At 36.5% G+C, this 8,867-nt stretch overlaps 1 pseudogene; it reads right to left on the bottom strand.

The window, feature by feature from the left end:
• Positions 1-8,013: 8,013 nt before the first annotated feature.
• LOC137190658 (free fatty acid receptor 2-like) lies at positions 8,014-8,793 on the bottom strand (annotated as a pseudogene).
• Between the last annotated feature and the right edge of the window lie 74 nt (positions 8,794-8,867).

Here is an 8,867-nt window from a genome sequence, read left to right as displayed (position 1 = left end):
TTAAATATGAACTGATAAAAAATGTTGCAACCCGGAAATAGTGTTTCATATGTTGTGACACAACAGTGCTCCTCCTGTTGTATAAGCAGCCAACAAACTATGGGCATTTTAGTGAAGGACCTCCTCCCACTAGATCTCTGCTGAAATAAACTATGAACATGATCAGATTTAGAATTTTAATCAGGCCATGAGCCTGCATTTATTTAAAGTAACACCTACACCACAAGCTTAGAGAATAAGTCATCATCCACACAGACATGCTAATTCCAAGTCCAATATGGCACTGCTACTAAAAAGTGACAAAAAGTCTGTCAAGTCTGACAAAACTGTTCCATTATATAAATAATGCACCAATACATTTGATGTAAGCCATGCAGTTAATTGGGGACTACTGTAAGGAGCCTACTACTGTGAGAGCAGCAGCAGCAGATGTCGTCTGATCAGCAGTTTAGATTCGTGTTGCAAGGCTTATCCTGTATGAAGTCATAAGTATAATTTCAATATTTTGAAATGACTGAGGAACAAAAGCAATAGTAAGAAAAAAAAACTTTGTGTGTGGCTTGAAAATGTTTGATGTGAACAGTATGAAGCACTGCAGAATTTCTTCTTCAGTCACTACTGCAGTCAGTACCTTATCCAGTGACTGTATTTTGCCTTCTCTTTGGAGGGTTGTGTTATTCTGGTGCTGTTAAGTTGGTCTATGCATTTCTTCCACAAAATCATTGTCATAAACACAGGAAAGGCTGTCCTCCTCTGCATTTCTCTCAGGTCTGCACAGGCTTGATTGGGTGTTGTCTTCTTGTGATCTAATATCAAAAGAGAGAGTGGAAAATTAGCCAATTAGGCGCCTTGTGTATTTCCCTGCAAATTAAATGGCTTTACACGGCCCATGTTGTTAATAACTATATTTAAGGTCTTAGAAGAGAGACAAAATTTAAAAAGGCTACTCATGTCATAATATTTTTTTTTCCACTAATACTGAATATCATTTCAATACATAAGGCCAAGAACTTGTGCTGAGAATGAGATAGTAAATAGTTTTCTAGTGTTCCACATAAAGCTTGGTGGTTTTCAGTGAGTAAAAATGATAACAATAAAAGGATTAACCATCACTACACAACCGTGATTTGTGACAAGGTATGATGTGTACTAACCTGTTTCTGAAATAATTTCTGTAAATGAACATTGCACATCCAAGCAACAAAGCAATTCCCAGTAGCATTAAAGTCAACAATCACAGCAAAAAAGCTGAAAAAGGAAAATAGCTTTATTAGGAAAGATGATACACAAAAATACCGTCATTCTGCTCTTTGATGTGATCTAAAAACATCATCATACAGATTGTAGAGTAACTTAAGTGTTTTTGAGAAGTTGTCTAAGGACAGTTGTTTTGTGTCACTGCCCAGTGAGTTTGTGACTATGCAAGATACACTAGTCTGGCTTTGAGCTGGATCCGTTATTTTCCCAGAGACTATATTTTTCATATTTGTGGAGACGGCGGTGAAGAAGGAAGGGAGATTGTAATTACCATTAACAGTCAAGTATGTATTGGTATTAGGGGATTGGCATTATCGTGTTTTGTGTGTGTGTGTGTGTGTGTGTGTGTGTGTGTGTGTGTGCACAGCTAAAGAGATGTAATTTATATGGGCTGCAGTTCAAATGACTCCTTTCTCCCTCTCTCCCTCTCAGACACTCACATACACACACTTGTGAGGTGTGTGTGCTTGGAGTGACAGAACAAGTGCCTATCTGTCACTCTGTCTATGTGTGTGTGAAAGAAGAGGACAAATGATTACCATGGCATTTTTGTCATTTGCTATGATTTCTGTGTCTTTTAAATACTGATTCATATGCCTTTGAAATACAGAGATAATAGTAAGTTTAAAGCCCCCTGATTAAATAGATGCCCATAAACACCCATACATGCACTTCTTCAAGCCATAACAACCTGCAGTGCTGCAAAGACACAGTGGGGCAAAAACCAAACACGGCACCCTAAACCATCAGTTTGTTTATGTAGCTGTAGTCATAGCTAAACTTATAAATACAGCCAGCTCTGGAGCTATGCATTACTTACCTGTGTCACACACAGACACACACACACACACAAACCTCCTAAGAGACCATTTCTGACCAAACAGCTAAAAATTATGGCCTGAACTAAAAGCATAAACTGACCTTAAGGCCACTTGGACCAGAGAAAAACAACTTCCACCTTACATGGAACACAGACTCTTTTATCTTGCCAAAGCCATAAATTCTAACCCACATTCCTGAGGACTTTGTGAAGCCTCCCTGCGAATCTGAGCCAAACTGGAATTTCATGTAAATGAAATATCTAATCATTATGTAAGTTTTGTAATGTTAATTGTCATGTAAATACAAGAAGAGTGGTATAAGTTTCATAGTTGTGCAACTATCTACTAAGGAGATATTAAGCCTTGATTGTATTAACTATTATTAACTTTATACTACATGTAACAATACTACCCTCTAGTGACAAGAGTTAAATTCCCTTATGTTAAGAGTTGATGAATGTTTGGTAACTATGAATTTGTTTTGTAAAATCACCTAAGTGTTTAACTTTTGATCTATTAACCTCATAGACAATCATATTTAAGTAGTTAAATTAGATAAGTAGTTGAATAGAAAGAGTGAATTTTCTGAAGTAATAGGAATGTAAAGATATATTTTTCCACTTACAATTCATGAGAGAAAACTTGTTATTTAAGCAGCATGAAAAATATAATTAATGTGTATTAGATACTAGGGATGTACAGAGGGCCCAGTATTTGTATTTGTATCTGTATTTTTTGAGGCAGCAATATTATTTGTATTTGTATTCGTATTTGAATAAAAGTGGAAAGAGGCTTAAAAATCCTGTTTTTGTTTTTATTGCGCTTTTAATTTTAGAAAATGTCACTCATTAAAATCCATATTATATATTTTCAAACTCACACATCAGTAAGAATTATTTACACTAGAGAACTAAAAAAAAGACAATAACTCCGTAAATTCCGTACAATCAATTGTAATTGTGCTATTATCTTGTACTTAACATAGTATATATAGAGATATAAATATATAAATTATGTTTCCACAAAGATTTAATTCAGGACATCCTTTTCTGAGTTAAAGTCCAATTTGTTTTTGTGGGGAAGTGTCATTTCCATCAACAGCCCAGTATATAGAGGCATTAAGGGATGTATTTATGTGCTCACTATCTAACGTAATTTATTGCATACAATCTGTCTGTCATCCTCAGTTTGTTTCCTGTTTCTTTTGCAGGAAGCTACAGTAATTTCTTCATGCTTTCATTACAATTTCATCCTCTATAAAATGATCTGGAGAGATAATGACTTTATTTCAATATTAATAGGATACATCATCCCAGAAAACCTGCTTCCTAGTTGTCACAGGTTCACTGTATTTCTTGCTAGATCAGTTTTATCTAAACTGTTGTCTCTTGTAGCATGGGAGCTGTAACCTATAGTGTGCATCCACAGCTACAGTTTGTTTTCCCTTGACTGAAGAATTTCACTGTTTATAATCCAAACATAGATTATAAACAGAAGTTATATGGTAAATGGTTTCAAGTGAGAATTACCAGCTAGACATCAGTCCCAGTGAAGCTAACGTCTAAGTGGCTGATAATGATTGGACAGCCAACCCCTGCTCCACCATTTCCAAAAGACCACTATTTACTTATTTTGGGACAAAACTAAACAAAGTAAGTTCACAGTGTTACCATGTTCATTTATACAAGAGTAGGTGCAAAGACTGGCCTGTACCGCGGCATACACTTCACAGATAATATGACGTCATATTACCCGTCATATTAGTTATGAGGCTAGAATTCAAGCTCATTGTTATGAGTTTAATTTGTCATATCTAAAGAACACCTTTACTTATTATTTATCTTTGCTAGTTGCGCCTAAAGTGAAAGAAACACATTATATAACTTTAACATCTGCATCATTTGAATGTGAACTGTGCTGTTTTTGCACCTTGGAAAAAGAATCATTAGAGCATTTTTTTTTCATGTTCTGTGAGGAAACTATTTTGGAATGACATCCATGTCTGGTTATCTGTGAAGACTGATAGTGTCCCAGTGTTTGAGTTTCCCACATCACATTCTTTTTAGACAATCTGCCATCTAATCTGATTTGGTTAATATCATTATAATTTTGGGCAAATACCATATTCATACTTCAAAATGTAAAGGCATCAAACCCTCATTTACTTTGTTAAGGATTTATTTTGTATTATTTTAAATCACTTGAATGTGCAACACACAAGAACAAAATAACATCTAAACATATTAAGGCTATGTCTCAGTATTTATTATTTTAAAGGAGAGAATAAGGCTGATGGTAATAATTTGGCTGATTATCTATAAATTTTTAAATGGTTGGCAATACTATGCTAATGTATTACCCCTGTATTTGTATTAGGTTTTATTTTGTTTGTATTTTCTCGATTGTCTATCTTAGATTTGCATGTGCTGCGTGTGCTCACGGTGGTGTAATGTAATGTATTTGCATGTGTTCTTTGACCCCAACTTGAAACACATATGTTAACTGTTGTTTATTAAGTATTAAAAAACAAGTAAAATTAAAAAAATACCTGGGCATCACCATGGCTACCCCCAAACTTCAACAGACTAATGACAGGTGGAATAATGACTTGACGGTTATTAACATTTTCCTGAGACGGTTCACCATCACTTGGCACCCAGTTTTTATTTAAATGGGAAGTAAAGCATCTTTATTTTTTTACTACGGTATTATTTTGCTTCAAATCTGTGTCTATCTGCTCTCCACGTTTTGCAAATATTATGAATATTTGTGATTGGGTACACATGGCAACAGGTCTCTTGCTGTGTGTGCTTAATTTCAGTGTATTTATTTAGCTAGCTTTGTTATGTTAGCTGTGGTTTGGTGTCAGTGCTGTTGATTGCAGTCATGTCTATGGTAATCACAGATCACAAAAGATCTTGCGAGAGTGATTGTTTTAACCCAAACTACTGCTACGTTCTGAATTACATATGTCTACTTTTTTCTTTTAGTACATTCTGCAGCTGCCCTTACAAAGTATGTAGTGTTGCATACAGTATGCATACAATTGGGACATACTACCTCCATCTGTCATTACGGCTTCTGTTGTTGTACTGGCAATGTGCTGTCATTGGTCTGTGTACTCTTGGTGGCTCAGTTGATGTGCATATCTTCAGCTGCACAGAGGACTGTGGGTCAGAATATCCAGAAAAGCATGCATGCTGCATTTGACATACTATGTACTGGGACATACTAAATCTTTTTTTGGCATACTAAATAATATGGCAGTATGACCTTTTCCTAACCCATAACCAAGTGTTAACCTGAGCAGAGCGTGTGCTTCGCTGAACTCCTGTGGCTTGCACGCATGTGGTGTCTGCAACAGTGTTGCTGCTGTGGCGCTGTTGCTGCCAGCCCTATCTTTCTGCATAGAGTTTAACTTTAATAATGGCCATCAATAATAAGGAAAGGAACTGGCTGGGCATTTTGTTTTTATGGGCACCCCACCCCACCACTTAATTATTGCCCTGTCCAAACTGCACAAACATCAGCCATGCTTAATTTGCATAAAATAATGCATTAACAATCACTCATGACTGCAGTTTAATTTTATGACTGTTACAGCACCAAATACATGTGCACTGTCCACACAGACAGCATTGCTGCTGTGGCACTGCTACCGCCAGCCCTATCTTTCTACATAGAATTTGACTTTGATAATGGCCATCAATAATGATTGAAGATAAATGTTTCATATCATTTTATTATAAATTTATTATAAATTTCATTTTTCTGTAGTTTAGACAGAAAAAGGTTAAGACGCGTGTCTTAAGGTGTGAAAAATAAATAATTATATGTGAGGTGAAAGTGGCTTTCTTTCTGACAGGCATGGTGGGGTCTGGTTGGGGCTACTTCTGTGTCAGCCACATACATTCGTCACACAGGATGTTTTTCTTCAAAACTTGATAATATTGATTATTCTGCCAGTTAGACACTCGCTGTCACTGCTCCAAGAAAGTCCATTCAGATGACACCAATGTCCCCAAATGAGCCAAACACACTAACAAACTGACAAACTAACTGTCAGGAGGGAAACTTACCACAAATAAGGAAATAACAACACCAAATCTCCATCTGGAAGCAAGTAAAACAACAGGCAGACATCCTGATTTGAACTAATATGACAAAAAGTTGGCTGGTTCTGTGATGCACACGTGCCGCTCATGCAGGTTGTGTGTCCCAGGTGTTAGGCTACCATGAGAACATGTTTGTTGTGTGAGACATGCGACTAAAAACCAAGTCTGATACACTTGTGGTCTAGACATAGGGTAAAAACCTAACCAGACCTTAACCACAGCATTATCACATCATGAAACATAATTATTTTGTACAACATGCACAATGAAGAAACAAGATGTACAAATATTGCGAGTTAGACAAGTAGATAAGACCATTGATTGCCTAGCTACCTTGTTATTTCTGTTCCTAAACTGTAGCTGTTCTCCAGATTTCAACTGAAGGACATGATCTTCCTCTGTCATTTTAACGTCCATTTTTTGGAAAGTTTAAGGACTTGTCAAAGTTGGCTTGAAAGTGAGATTGAAAGTCTAGTTTTGACCTTTGAAAGAGTACTTTACAAAACAATCTAACCATTTTAACCAAACTGTGTGAACTGTTGTACTGCTTCATCCCCAAACTTAGTTTTCCTTTAAAGTTGTTAGAATAATCTTTTTTTCCCTTTGTTTGACAGTATCATATAGGGCTGAATGATTTTGAAAAAATATCTAATTGTGATTATTTTGACTGATATTGCAATTGCGATATGATTTGCGATATTAGAGGGAATGGTAATTTTTACATCATTATTGTCATTTATGAATGTCCTTACTTCTGAAGTACAGAAACAGGAACTTCTTGAGGAGACTGTCATAGGATGAGTAGTGCATACTGGCACACTGGTATGATAAAAATAATAATGCTAAAATTTCACTTTTGTGCTGACAGAACCTATGTAACAAAAAAATAAAAGTTGAGAACAGACATACTACAAAGTAAAATTACTTAATAGTTAAAAAAAACAACATTCACTTCAATATAAATAAAAGAATATTATGTGTCTCAGTGTGTTAACCTATATGTACTGTATAGTATCTTCTTGAATCCAGCAGGGCCTAGTTGGTCGGTCCATAATTACAAACACTGTGTGGACAAAGGCTGTTCTGACTCACAGAACATTATTTTAAATTCTTGTCACGATTCAAAAGTTTCACAAATTAACCTATGGTACTGGATGTCATGCTGAATGATGGGTAAATGTACATAAAATTATACACTTCCTAAATTATTTGCCTTTGACATCATGCAAGGCATCTTGTGTTTGACCATTTCACTCAGAGAATAAATGTCATGAAGTCTTGGAACAAATACAAAATGTACAGTACATACAGCACACTGCTGTAATACAGCCTGAAAATTTTTTTTTATTGCTAAGGCAACTAATTTGGCAGTTGGTCCAGTTGGCAATAGGCCAAGCCACTCAATATAGTGGTTGGTAGTTACTGCACTGCTTCATGTTTTGCATAGAAAATCTTGTTTGGCACAGTTGCTGTTGTTATCAGATAAGCAGAAGTGGTGTCAAATTTAGAGAAGTTCCTCTGAAATTAAGTGGACAAAATGTTTTTAACATCATACAAAATGTAAATCAAAGTACCAGTACCTTAAAATTGTGGTTAAATACTGTAAATGCACATAATATCTATCTGCGCAACCCGACCAGTTGATGACAATTGTCCAGCAGTGCACTGGAACAATATATATGTACGGGACAAAGGTTATGTTGAATAAAATACCAGAGGTCATTTTTAAAGGCTTAAATTAGATTGATTAATTTCTAGTGAGTTTGTAAAATGGCTAAGTTCATTTTGAATTGAAACTATTCAGATCAAATAAAGGTTTATCATTTTTCATTTATCATCATACAGGTGTTGAAGGTGCTAAGCAGCAGGGTGTAGTACCTCCATTTTGGGCTCTCACCCTGAAAGAAGCCCAGTACATGTGAGATGTTATATGGCAACACACAAATGAGAAACACAGCTGTGTCCCCAAGGCCATGCCGATGGCTTTCTGCTTCTGCATCTGGGATATCCTGGGGTGACTGTACAGGATCAAGATGCAGCACAAGTAGCAGTAACTTGAAATTAGAAGTAGTATAAAGCAGAGCACAAAGAAAAACTCCAAACATACTGGGAGGAGGACCTTCAACTGCTTCTCTGAAAAGTTCTCATAACACACACTGGTGTTGTTACTGGACAGGGAAGGGAGGTGTTGGGTAATGAAAGTGATGCTGCGATGTGCTGCTGAGATAATCCAAATAATAGCGCTGATCACTATCACGTACACAGGTTTCTGCAGCTGATGATAGGTGACTGGAAAAGCTACAGCTATGTAGCAAAGTACACTGGTGGAGATTGTGGAAAAGAAGGTGAAGGAGGTGATGGAGCACAGGAAGTTGGGTAGATTCCACATCATGTCTGATGCTGCCTCATACATCTTGAGGGTAAGGATATCAAGAGGAGCAGATCAGAGATGATCAGATTGAGTAGCAGGATGTTTGTTGGATGTGGCTTGGAGTGGATCTCGACACTGAAGGTATAGAGAGCCAGGAGGTTGGCTGGCAGGCCTATCAGGAAATTATGTAAACTGAAAGAATGACCTTGATCATCACCACTAACTCCATTATGACCCTAAACCAAAGCAAGTAACAACAAACAGAATTTAGGAAGTAAGAGACAGGTGGTAGACAAATGCTAA

The sequence above is a fragment of the Thunnus thynnus genome, chromosome 10, assembly GCF_963924715.1.
Source record: "Thunnus thynnus chromosome 10, fThuThy2.1, whole genome shotgun sequence".
NCBI lineage: Eukaryota > Metazoa > Chordata > Actinopteri > Scombriformes > Scombridae > Thunnus > Thunnus thynnus.
The sequence above is the reverse complement of the archived record's forward strand: the minus strand, read 5'-3'. Positions and strand labels throughout refer to the sequence as shown.